General features: G+C 46.8%; 1 protein-coding gene and 1 long non-coding RNA gene across 14 annotated transcripts in view; one reads left to right on the top strand and one right to left on the bottom strand.

The window, feature by feature from the left end:
- The window catches only part of NFIX (nuclear factor I X), a 2,606,865-nt gene that overhangs the window by 575,863 nt on the left and 2,016,969 nt on the right, over positions 1-14,033 (bottom strand). The window lies entirely within an intron of this gene.
- Positions 120-1,044, top strand: LOC138581983 (uncharacterized). The gene is made up of 2 exons (XR_011304918.1): positions 120-470; positions 573-1,044. It is a non-coding gene; the product is annotated as an uncharacterized lncRNA (long non-coding RNA).

Genomic DNA, 14,033 nt, shown 5'->3' with positions numbered 1-14,033 from the left:
GCACCAGTATAGATATACACCTATATACTATTGGTTAATTACACATTGTTTTCTAAAATATGTCCGTATGACGTCTGTTTTCCCGTCACACGTTGACGTTCTAAACATAGTGACGTCGTCACGCTTCGACGTGATGACGTCATAATGTAAATAGTGGCCATCTTTAGCGAAAACCGTGTAGAACGGTTCGAGCTACAGCACCGGCCATCTTCTCAGGAAGGAGGTAAGAGAATCCTTTGTAAACAGCTCCCCAATTGCATATCATGAGCCTAGAGGCCTTCACAGAATACTCTCCACAGAATGATCCCACCCCATTGTTTTCGTGTATCTAATATAGTATATATACGTGTTTTTACAGACACGAGTGGAGGAATCGCCCATTACTGCACTACCTCCGTACCTGAGGACTCTCTACATACCACAGCGACCCATTCCATGGATGTAGTAGCTTTTTACAGAAATACCGAAAGGTAATATTTTTTCTTAGATATTACATGACTAGATTTTCCTTCATGAATTAAGATCCCATTTTTAATTGAGCTTTCCCTATTGTCTTTTTATCACATCTACAGGTTGAATAACCATTATTGGGCTGATATTGCTATTGATAATAAATCCAGTTAGGATATTCCACATTGAACATCCAGGTGATTATTATTAAAAATTTCTCCCAAGAGTTAAATGACAGTTATCAGTGAGAATCTAAAATTTGATCATTGTATCATACATTATAGACGAAACAAAGATTAACGGCAATGAAGAGGGCTATCAATTCCTGAAGAAGGGGACACCCCGAAACGCGTCGAGAAAATATTCATCATTACTTTCTGTGGATATACCATGTGAAAAGCCTATTGTATAGAAAGTGTGATGAGTACCTTGTATGCCCTTGTATTATAATATTGAATGTAACCTCAAAATGAACACATTTATGTTATTATGTTTACAAAGACTGGATGATGAATGAATTGAAATTCATATCTATAACAATTAATTTAAAATTCAATTAAAACCGATGGTCCCCATCATTCTGTTTTATTATAATAGTGTCATGAATTAGCTTCTCTCATTAATTTCTTCTTTTTTCTGAAAGAAACTGAATATTACCATTGTATAGAAATATTGACTGTTTCTACAGTATAAAGGGTGTGCAGGGGACGGGAGAGTTCCACAATCTTGTGGACAATCTGTTGGATTTACATAGGTTAAAACAACCCAGTGTCAAGGTTGTTATTCTCCCCGGCACCCCGTAAATTTTCAACAAATCCTGTAAAAAAACCTTAAACCTAGGTGTGCGCTAGGCAACACAAATATAGAATGTAGCATATCCAGTCCTGGCTTTTTAGCTAAGAGAACTATGAAGCCCTGATCATCTGCTGGCAGCCTATGTCACCAGTATCCTGGCATAGAATGTAGCATATCCAGTCCCGGCTTTTAAGCTAAGAGAACTATGAAGCCCTGATCATCTGCTGGCACCCTATGTCACCAGTATCCTGGCATAGAATGTAGCATATTCAGGCCTGGCTTTTTAGCTAAGAGAACTATGAAGCCCTGATCATCTGCTGGAAGCCATTGTCACCAGTATCCTGGCATAGAATGTTGCATATCCACGCCTGGCTTTTTAGCTAAGAGAACTATGAAGCCCTGATCATCTGCTGGCAGCCTATGTCACCAGTATCCTGGCATAGAATGTAGCATATCCAGTCCTGGCTTTTTAGCTAAGAGAACTATGAAGCACCGTCCATCTGCTGGAACCCATGTCACCAGTATCCTGGCATAGAATGTAGCATATCCAGTCCTGGCTTTTTAGCTAAGAGAACTATGAAGCCCTGATCATCTGCTGGCAGCCTATGTCACCAGTATCCTGGCATAGAATGTAGCATATCCAGTCCTGGCTTTTTAGCTAAGAGAACTATGAAGCACTGATCATCTGCTGGCACCCTATGCCATCAGTATCCTGGCATAGAATGTAGCATATTCAGGCCTGGCTTTTTAGCTAAGAGAACTATGAAGCCCTGATCATCTGCTGGCAGCCATTGTCACCAGTATCCTGGCATAGAATGTCGCATATCCAGACCTGGCTTTTTAGCTAAGAGAACTATGAAGCCCTGATCATCTGCTGGCAGCCTATGTCACCAGTATCCTGGCATGGAATGTAGCATATCCAGTCCTGGCTTTTTAGCTAAGAGAACTATGACGCACCGACCATCTGCTGGCACCCTATGTCACCAATATCCTGGCATAGAATGTAGCATATCCAGTCTTGGCTTTTTAGCTAAGAGAATTATGAAGCCCTGATCATCTGCTGGCAGCCTATTTCACCAGTATCCTGGCATAGAATGTAGCATATCCAGTCCTGGCTTTTTAGCTAAGAGAACTATGAAGCACTGATCATCTGCTGGCACCCAATGCCACCAGTATCCTGGCATAGAATGTAGCATATCCAGTCCTGGCTTTTTAGCTAAGAGAACTATGAAGCACTGATAATCTGCTGGCACCCTATGCCACCAGTATCCTGGCATAGAATGTAGCATATTCAGGCCTGGCTTTTTAGCTAAGAGAACTATGAAGCCCTGATCATCTGCTGGCAGCCATTGTCACCAGTATCCTGGCATAGAATGTAGCATATCCAGGCCTGGCTTTTTAGCTAAGAGAACTATGAAGCCCTGATCATCTGCTGGCACCCTATGTCACCAGTATCCTGGCATAGAATGTAGCATATTCAGGCCTGGCTTTTTAGCTAAGAGAACCATGAAGCCCTGATCATCTGCTGGCAGCCATTGTCACCAGTATCCTGGCATAGAATGTCGCATATCCAGGCCTGGGTTTTTAGCTAAGAGAACTATGAAGCCCTGATCATCTGCTGGCAGCCTATGTCACCAGTATCCTGGCATGGAATGTACCATATCCAGTCCTGGCTTTTTAGCTAAGAGAACTATGAAGCACCGACCATCTGCTGGGACCCTATGACACCAATATCCTGGCATAGAATGTAGCATATCCAGTCCTGGCTTTTTAGCTAAGAGAAGTATGAAGGCCTGATCATCTGCTGGCATCCTATGTCACCAGTATCCTGGTATAGAATGTAGCATATCCAGTCCTGGCTTTTTAGCTAAGAGAACTATGAAGCACTGATCATCTGCTGGCACCCTATGTCACCAGTATCCTGGCATAGAATGTAGCATATTCAGGCCTGGCTTTTTAGCTAAGAGAACTATGAAGCCCTGATCATCTGCTGGCAGCCATTGTCACCAGTATCCTGGCATACAATGTTGCATATCCAGGTCTGGCTTTTTAGCTAAGAGAACTATGAAGCCCTGATCATCTGCTGGCAGCCTATGTCACCAGTATCCTGGCATAGAATGTAGCATATCCAGTCCTGGCTTTTTAGCTAAGAGAACTATGAAGCACCGACCATCTGCTGGCACCCTATGTCACCAGTATCCTGGCATAGAATGTAGCATATCCAGTCCTGGCTTTTTAGCTAAGAGAACTATGAAGTCCTGATCATCTGCTGGCACCCTATGTCACCAGTATCTTGGCATAGAATGTAGCATATCCAGTCCTGGCTTTTTAGCTAAGAGAACTATGAAGCACTGATCATCTGCTGGCACCCTATGCCACCAGTATCCTGGCATAGAATGTAGCATATTCAGGCCTGGCTTTTTAGCTAAGAGAACTATGAAGCCCTGATCATCTGCTGGCAGCCATTGTCACCAGTATCCTGGCATAGAATGTAGCATATCCAGGCCTGGCTTTTTAGCTAAGAGAACTATGAAGCCCTGATCATCTGCTGGCACCCTATGTCACCAGTATCCTGGCATAAAATGTAGCATATTCAGGACTGGCTTTTTAGCTAAGAGACCTATGAAGCCCTGATCATCTGCTGGCAGCCATTGTCACCAGTATCCTGACATAGAATGTAGCATATCCAGGCGTGGCTTTTATCTAAGAGAACTATGAAGCCCTGATCATCTGCTGGCAGCCTATGTCACCAGTATCCTGGCATAGAATGTAGCATATCCAGTCCTGGCTTTTTAGCTAAGAGAAATATGAAGCACCGATCATCTGCTGGCACCCTATGTCACCAGTATCCTGGCATAGAATGTAGCATATCCAGTCCTGGCTTTTTAGCTAAGAGAACTATGGAGCCCTGATCATCTGCTGGCAGCCATCGTCACCAGTATCCTGGCATAGAATGTAGCATATCCAGGCCTGGCTTTTTAGCTAAGAGAACTATGAAGCCCTGATCATCTGCTGGCAGCTTATGTCACCAGTATCCTGGCATAGAATGTAGCATATCCAGTCCTGGCTTTTTAGCTAAGAGAACTATGAAGCACCGACCATCTGCTGGCACCCTATGTCACCAGTATCCTGGCATAGAATGTAGCATATCCAGTCCTGGCTTTTTAGCTAAGAGAACTATGAAGCCCTGATCATCTGCTGGCAGCCTATGTCACCAGTATCCTGGCATAGAATGTAGCATATCCAGTCCCGGCTTTTAAGCTAAGAGAACTATGAAGCCCTGATCATCTGCTGGCACCCTATGTCACCAGTATCCTGGCATAGAATGTAGCATATTCAGGCCTGGCTTTTTAGCTAAGAGAACTATGAAGCCCTGATCATCTGCTGGAAGCCATTGTCACCAGTATCCTGGCATAGAATGTTGCATATCCACGCCTGGCTTTTTAGCTAAGAGAACTATGAAGCCCTGATCATCTGCTGGCAGCCTATGTCACCAGTATCCTGGCATAGAATGTAGCATATCCAGTCCTGGCTTTTTAGCTAAGAGAACTATGAAGCACCGTCCATCTGCTGGAACCCATGTCACCAGTATCCTGGCATAGAATGTAGCATATCCAGTCCTGGCTTTTTAGCTAAGAGAACTATGAAGCCCTGATCATCTGCTGGCAGCCTATGTCACCAGTATCCTGGCATAGAATGTAGCATATCCAGTCCTGGCTTTTTAGCTAAGAGAACTATGAAGCACTGATCATCTGCTGGCACCCTATGCCATCAGTATCCTGGCATAGAATGTAGCATATTCAGGCCTGGCTTTTTAGCTAAGAGAACTATGAAGCCCTGATCATCTGCTGGCAGCCATTGTCACCAGTATCCTGGCATAGAATGTCGCATATCCAGACCTGGCTTTTTAGCTAAGAGAACTATGAAGCCCTGATCATCTGCTGGCAGCCTATGTCACCAGTATCCTGGCATGGAATGTAGCATATCCAGTCCTGGCTTTTTAGCTAAGAGAACTATGACGCACCGACCATCTGCTGGCACCCTATGTCACCAATATCCTGGCATAGAATGTAGCATATCCAGTCTTGGCTTTTTAGCTAAGAGAATTATGAAGCCCTGATCATCTGCTGGCAGCCTATTTCACCAGTATCCTGGCATAGAATGTAGCATATCCAGTCCTGGCTTTTTAGCTAAGAGAACTATGAAGCACTGATCATCTGCTGGCACCCAATGCCACCAGTATCCTGGCATAGAATGTAGCATATTCAGGCCTGGCTTTTTAGCTAAGAGAACTATGAAGCCCTGATCATCTGCTGGCAGCCATTGTCACCAGTATCCTGGCATATAATGTAGCATATCCAGGCCTGGCTTTTTAGCTAAGAGAACTATGAAGCACCGACCATCTGCTGGCACCCTTTGTCACCAGTATCCTGGCATAGAATGTAGCATATCCAGTCCTGGCTTTTTAGCTAAGAGAACTATTAAGCCCTGATCATCTTCTGACAGCCTATGTCACCAGTATCCTGGCATAGAATGTAGCATATACAGTCCTGGCTTTTTAGCTAAGAGAACTATGAAGCCCTGATCATCTGCTGGCAGCCACCAGTATCCTGGCATAGAATGTAGCATATTCAGGCCTGGCTTTTTAGCTAAGAGAACTATGAAGCCCTGATCATCTGCTGGCAGCCTATGTCACCAGTATCCTGGCATAGAATGTAGCATATCCAGTCCTGGCTTTTTAGCTAAGAGAACTATGAAGCACCGACCATCTGCTGGCACCCTATGTCACCAGTATCCTGGCAAAGAATGTAGCATATCCAGTCCTGGCTTTTTAGCTAAGAGAACTATGAAGCCCTGATCATCTGCTGGCACCCTATGTCACCAGTATCCTGGCGAAGAATGTAGCATATCCAGTCCTGGCTTTTTAGCTAAGAGAACTATGAAGCCCTGATCATCTGCTGGCACCCTGGCATTTGGCCATGAGGACTATGCATAATGTGGCCTGCAGGCCCATCTTTGTAATGGAAAAGCAAAAGTACAAATATAATCAGCAAATCTGGGAAATGTTCATTGAAGAAGGCAAGACTTTTTCTACAAAGCAGCCTGAGTGGTTGAAATCATATCCTGCATGAGGTTGTGCAGCCATTAGTCAGACGTTTAGATACAGAGGCAACTAAATGGAATAATGTGGTTTAAGAATACACTAGCGTTAGGCACAGCTCCCCTCGAAGTGAGCTTTTAGGCTGGGTGGGGGCTTGTGCAGGGGTGTCAGTGCACGTATTCCAAATCCTGTGCAACTCTGTCTCCATTACCTCCACTGTCATCTTACCCATACTGGGCTGCAACCACTACACCTCCTATTGCGTTCTTCACACTCTTCCACTTTATGATATCTAGTATGTGTTTCTCAGAGCTTCTGCTGCCCTTTGCACTCTGTGGAGCATTTACTTGCTTGGTACAGCCACAATGGGCTGCACAGTACATGCTGCTGTCGCTCCACAACTCTCACAACTTGCTTTCGCCAAAACGCTGCTGTTCTCCATACTTCCGGGCTACGCTTCCATCCTTAAACCTTCAACAATCCCAACTAGGGCTGTTATACACAAGTCACCAAGAAGACCCGACTTCCTTTAACCCTGTTATGCACGTGGGAGCGGTACTAGAGCCTGCAGGTTATCAAACCAAAACCAAAACCCATGTATGTGTCAAATTCTCCAGAATTGGTTTCACTGATTGTTGACCACCTTCTATGGGTGGACCCATAGAGCAAATCCACACTGAGATATTAAGTACGAATCCATAATTGATGAAAAGGCCTAGGCCGTGGTTGCTTTGGGTCATATTTGCAATCCGTAAATGCTGGCCGCAATGAGAAAGCCCCTGGACGTCCCGAGTGAAAGAAGGTGCTCTCTTCTTAAATATTCGACCCCTCTAAAATAAACCATAATGGTTGCCTCCTTGAATCTGGGAATGCCATCTGCGCCTCTCGCATGCAAGATATGTTAGGCAATGGACAGGTAAAGAGCTTGTCACCAGCACGACCACAAAGCATGTTTGAGGCGCGGTCCCATGCCAAGCCAACTGCGAATTCCAGAATACGTTGTAGGAGCACAAATATAAAGGTCTGCAATTGGTGTCATGGGTGAAACAAAGTTGATCTTTTATTAGCAGCTGGGGAAGAGGGAGCAGCCAATCAGGTTCCGCGGATCGCAGGCTTAAACTGCCGATCTCAGCATGCTTCCCACAGAACCCGCAGGATGCCTCCCCACCCCACACCACCATCTTTGCTCCACCGTCCTCTACCCTTATTTATTTTTTCTATTCCCCACCTCCCTATACCCAGCACAACTTACCTGATTGTGGCGGTGGCGAGGCCCGCAGCTGCTTCTCTTGGTCTCCCTTTGCTGGCTGCAATGGAAATGGAAGAGGTGCTCTGTAAGAAGCCCCGCCTTCCATCTGCGTGGCAGCTATCGTGAACTATCATTCATAGAAAATACCTCGCTATCAGCAACCCAGGTTACCCGGGGTGCTAATAGCATTAGTAACTCGTTCCACAGACTACACGAGGGGTAACATCCCGGTGGCCTTGTTAAATGCCCTTGTTTCGCTCCAAATGCTGGGCCGTTAACCCCTGTGTAGCCCATGGAATGGGTTACTAACGTCATATCAAAGCATGCTTTCTTCTCTTTAGACAATCAGGGATTGTGCTCTTACCACAGTAGGTGGATTCTATATTCTTCCATTTCCAGCTCTCTAGCCAATCAGCAAGCTTAGACTGGAGGCTCTATGCTCCTGTAAAGGCTGCATTCCAAATTACAATGTATGATGCACACAATGCCCAAATTCCACTGGCTTTGTAAAATGACTATTTCCTAGTGGTAGTGGTAGGAATAAACAAGTGTCTTGCTGCACTATGAGTATTTTGCACGGTTAAGGTCAACAGACACGGGAAAAGATGTGTCACTGGAAGTTCCAGGTGAAGCTACCGTTCGAGTCCTTGCATTTGCCTCTTTAGAGGCCCTTGCCTTCTGCTTGGAGCCACTAACATGGGCAGCAGTTATTTAAAACACAATAGTGCCCTCTGGTACAGGGTGCAATACTTCAAATGGCACTTAACAAGGTCAAAATGTAAATGTTTGGCTGAAGAAACAAAACCAATGGTAGATCAGGTGAGTTTATTGCCAATGAAGGGGGCACCCATGCAAGCAGCACAAGGCCAGCTGCGTACATGGTATGACCAACTGTGGCCCTTTGGAAATCCTTAAACTCTCCCTGTTCGGCTCAAGCCAGGGCACATGGGAAACAGCAGTGAGGCAGGCCCAGGGAGGAACTCAGCCAGCTACTACACAGCTCCCAACATGGCACCTAATAAAGTCCTTAAGTGTGAAGGTAGGCAAAGAGTTTTCAAAGGACATGAGGCAGTCGCAAGATGTGACGCCTGTAGGGACATCTTAACAAGGGCAACTGAAATCCCTTCAGTGACTGCTAGGCTGCCTGCCAATGACAGGGACTTGGTGGGGAAGGAACAGAATCATGTTCCTTAATGTCTTCCTAATACGTGAGCAGCATGCTGGCAAGACCAGCATACCCATCTGATGACTGACTGGTGACTGATTCACAGGAATCCTTATACTGATCATGCACCCCACTCACGCTCATTGTACTTAACCACCTGACACAGACTCAGCCGTGACCCACCCTCCAGCACCACCACTGACCCTAATACACAGCGTACTCTCATCCTTGCAGGCACCATAGGTGCCAGTTTAACCCCCGACTTGTAGATCTTTACTGTAACCCAATCACCCACATGCACCATGGCCTCACCTACTCCCTATCTGTAGTCAAAGTAGGCTATGGTGATCTACCTGTTCTGTGTGCAACCTGTGTGAGAGAGAGATTATGTATGGCGTGGTGGGCTTTATGTAGAATGAGATGATGCAAGTCTCCTGGGGATTCCACTGTGTGTGAGCTGGGATCTGGAGCTTGAGGAGAGGGGGACTGGTGGATGTCTCTCTTAGCATGAACTTGTCCTAAATGTACTGTACTCACTCCCTAATGTACCTACCTGCCATATGTGAACCCAGTAAAATTGTTCCTGTCACTTGAGGCTCCAGAGTGATCTGTCTTACCCAAAAGGCTCATCTCAACATAGCCTTGCACAGGGCTGGATACACTCATTTGTTTGGGAACCAAAGTGGACACTGGCGTGTGCCTCTTTATGACTACGAAAAGGAAGACCCCAGTGGAGGGATGGGGCGTACTGTGTAAAGTCTATAAGGTATCTCCGAGGAGTGCACACACATACATGCGCAAAGCCTTAGCCAACTGAAAGCTACCTTTGACCACTATAAAATCTTTCCAACATTCCATTCTGCCTAAGGCAGTACAGAGCTGTGGTCTCATGGCAAACGCCCTCTCTGGCCAAAAAATGTTAGACTAAATCAGGCTTGAACTGTACACCATACAGGTCAGCATGACAGCCGTGAACACTTCCTCCAGGGACACGCAGTCCAGGAAATGCACCATCCTGGTGGCCATGGCACTGCTGGACCACTCAACACCCGGCAACGTGGAGTGGTAATCCATCATCACAAAGAAATAACATGGGTCAGGGTCCAAACTAAAGATCAGACCTAGAATGTCTAGAGCTAGCTTCTGCGACAGGACCTCAGGTATGGAGTCCAGGAGAAGGGGTGGCTAATGATTAACGTGAGACTTATCGCTTTGAGTGCACAATGCGCAAAACGTGACCTTATTCTACACTTCCCCATCCATGCCAGACCACCAGTACCCTTCCCACACTCTTCATTTGGTCATACATTGCCCCAAATGGCCATGATGGGCCTCCTCAATGATGGTGTACCGGCTTGGGTGGCACTACTTTTTATCACTTGAACATGAGTTTGCCGACTAAACTGTGTGCCCATTTGAAACCAGCGGCCTTGTGTCCCTAAGCATCCAGTGCCATGATCGAGACCACAGCTACTTGGGTAATCACTGCCCATGTGTCCTTGTCTTCAGCCTCCAACTCCACATGATTCAGTGGCGACCATGTTCATGGGCCAGGAGGAATGTAGGCACCTGGTAGGTGTATCCATTAAGGGACAGGGCCCAGTCACTTATTCCAGGGGAGAATGACGGAGCACCACTTATGGACAGGGCATGCACCAATGGGGTTTGGTTAGTCTTCCCAGTAAAGGGGATCCAGCACAGGAAGAACCTGGAAATGCTTATTGACCCAAAGACATAAGCACTGTGAGGTAGGAAAAAAGAAATGGATGGCCTAAATTCCAGGCATAACTCAACTGGATAGTACACACTGGACAGATCAAGTGTGGGGAAGCAAGTGGCTCCTTCCCTTAGTGCTTCCATTTCGGAAACACTGGCCAAGGGGTGCCTGTCGACCTACATCTTCTTGTTCAGTGACCAGAGATCCATACACAACCAGAGGGCTCGGTCCGTGTTTTTGGGCAATTACCACGGGTTGACACAATCAGTGGCTTCCACTGTTTTATGACATACACGCCGCACACCATGCATGTGCACAGTTCCTCTCTGAACGGGGCCGGTAGCATTAGAGGTACAGGTGCACTCCCAAATGTTTCAGCCCACCTGTATGACACATTGTGCGACAGTCGTGGAGCTGAATACCCCAGCTTCTCTGACACTGTGGTCGGGTCAAATGCCAAGGGCCTTCTGGTGACGCCAGCATAGCAAAAGCACTCCCCTGTTGCAAGATAGTGTTTTCCACATACCTTTCTCCCTTGGCGCTCAATGCCCACAGTGCAGAAACCAAGGAGGTTAATGCCCACGCCACCATATACCTTGCTTCAGAGGAGGGGCGTGGCTTGCCGCAATGCCGCGAGGGGCTCATAGTCAGAGCTCCTGGAGCAGATCCTGCTATTGTTCATTGGTACCAATAACCAACTGCTGATTTTTCATGAATGAATGCTGGAAGGGTCGAGGAACAACCTGGCCGACCCCTAGACTTATTGCCTGCCAGATTCAGCAGTTATTCACTAAGGTTTGCTGCTGCTGGAGAGCCCAAGATTGCGGCCGCAGTGGGCCTCCATGCGGCCAAGTCTGGTTGCGGCCACTGAAGATCCTGTGAGGGTGTGGAATGGAAGGCACCTTGCTGGTCCTTGCAGTGGGGCTAGCGTGAACTGCTACACTTCCTGGTACAGCACTCCGCATATGTGATGCCAATGGATATAGACCTGCTATGCTTGATGCAGCCAGCTGGGGCTCGGCTGAGCGGCTCTGGAGCCTGGGTAAGCTATGGGCCCCCTTGGGGTGATGAGCATAGTGACCGCTTGAGTGGCAATTTGAAAATATACTGGAGAGGACAATCCCCTTCTTTCATGATTGGTGCCAGGGGCCGGGGAAAACAGAAGGGAGCCGCTGTGCACAGCCCAGTGCCGAAACCTTGATACACACAGTGGCTAAGTAACTGCACAATCGGCGACCGCATTCTCGTCATAGTGCTGGAACATGTGCAGTCTGCAGCCTGTGATATTGAGAGGAGTAGTGCTCTCATCTGGAGTTTGCTATAGGAGGCTGGTGGAACCTGGATATAGGGCCTATTAGGATTGCCTGAGGTCTTCCTGGGCTCTGATCCTACAATGGATGGAGGGGATTTGCTGGCTGTGTGTGTTGTGCACTATGGACCTTGATGTAAAGGAGAGTCCACGCCAGGGGCATCCGACTGGTGGTCATATCCTCCATAGGACTATACGCCAGCATTATTACATTAAGCAATCTACACAGCACAATGTAAGGCTATCATATCCCTGCCAGAACAGCAGAGTTTTCGCCTCACTCCTGTGATTGCACCCTTGAGTGGTGTGCTCCCTAAGTTTGGAAGCTGCTTGTTACAGTCTGGGACAAGGTTCTCTTCCACATCTAGAGTTTTTCCCTCGCTTGACATCATTGAAGACCATCATGGATTCCTTTAAACCTAGAGGCTACCAGAAGGATCCCCCTGCGAGACCCGAGGGGGAACAGCAGGCAGCTGGACCTTGCCCACAGGATCAGGAGGTTAAGGTTTTGGCAGCAATTGCAGCGTTGCGCACCTCCATTGAGTGCAACATTGATGAGGTCAAGATTGACGTTAACCTTTTGCGACAGGATGTAAGGTCTCTAAACTCCAGAGTGATGACAAAAGAAGAGCAGATTTTGTCTACGAGGACAGACACTGAGGCCCTCAAGGTTACTGTGGAGGAACTGGTGTGCAGAAATATGGACCTGGAACAAGTTGAAGACGCTGAGGGCAGATCTCGCCGCAATAATGATCCCATAATGGGGCTCAGAGAAGGCGAGGAAGGGACTGATGCTACGTCCTACATTGAGAACCTCTTGCTTCAAGAGATTGGTCCCGGGAATCTAACTCATGGGTTTACTGTCAAAAGGGCTCCCGCCTCTGGGTGCTCCTCCTCGTCCTATTATGGCACGGATCCTTAACTTTAGGGACCGAGAGATGATACTTATGTTTCCGAGGAACGGGGGCACGATTCGACGTGGCTCATCACTGCTGGCTATTTATCCAAACTACACCCCCCAGAACAGAAGAAGAGAAATATGTTTATCCCAACCAAGGAGCGGCTCTGTGGTCTGGGCCTTAAGTACATTCTAATATACCTGGCGAAGCTGAAGTTGATCTATAAGGGCAAATCCTTATTCTTTGAACATCCTAGCGAGGCCAACCAATGGATGGATGAATGTGGTATGGCACCGGGACCTGAGAAGATACCTAAGGATCATGGATCTGGATGAACGGACTCCTGCTGCATACCGACGACAATTGAGATGTCTATTCCATTTGGGAACCTTGGCCGACTGCATGGGCGGTTGGTACTTTTTTTTGAGGCGTGACAATATCTCCAGGGCCGGGGACAGGACCCCTCTGACAGAACTTGAACATGGCACGGGCAAGAAATATGCATCCCCATCGGATTTAAAACTCCAACTTTTAAGATACATTTCCTTGCTTAACCTTTCGAAAAACAAGCAACAACAATTTTTCTAAGTTTATAAGGAACCTACAAGCTGGGTGAGTGTTTGTTTGGTTTATCTACAAAAATGTAACTTTTTGCTCTGCATAACAGTGAAAAAGTTGAAATATATCCTTGTTATTACCAACTATCGAGTAGTATAATCACTACTAAAACCAGGGGTACGTAGAGTGGACCTAGTTGCTTCACTGGTCAGTGGAAGTGATGATCCAGATCGGCTGCGACCAATCCACTTAGAAGGTAAGTCTTTTGATTATGATTAATGATCGTTTTCTTATAATGTCTTTTGCCTTGATTATTAATAGTAATTCTTGCAATGTCTTATCTCTTTCCCAATAGGTGTGAAGATGACCAATCAGAGTCGTGGAGCGAGTCCGGGGATTCCCTTGAGGATGATGGCGCTCCCGAATTAGCTGGTAAATTGGCCTTTATAATGGAACTCTAGACTCAGGTACAGAGCAGCCAAGCGTTCATTATTTATATGGTTTCTAACCTGCTGTGTTCTTTTTCCCTTACAGGAGAAGACTGGCGTGTAGAGCGGAGTTTGGAGGCTCGGGAGCAGCTCCGCGGCTGCAGGATGAAGGTACCATGAAGATGAAGAAAGGGTGTGGAGCTCCGCATTGCTGGACGCCCGGATCAGGTGAGGAAAGGCCCGACTTCGATGGCGATGGGATGCAGGTAAGATGCGCACCCAGCGATGGAGCGGCTGGAATCAGATAAGAAGTGCCTTCAGCGATGGACTAGCTGGATTCAGGTAAGAGGGGCCTTCAGCGA

This window comes from Ambystoma mexicanum, chromosome 3q (assembly GCF_040938575.1).
Source record: "Ambystoma mexicanum isolate Mex_15411 chromosome 3q, UKY_AmexF1_1, whole genome shotgun sequence".
Lineage (NCBI taxonomy): Eukaryota > Metazoa > Chordata > Amphibia > Caudata > Ambystomatidae > Ambystoma > Ambystoma mexicanum.
This window is presented reverse-complemented; position numbering and strand designations above follow the sequence as displayed.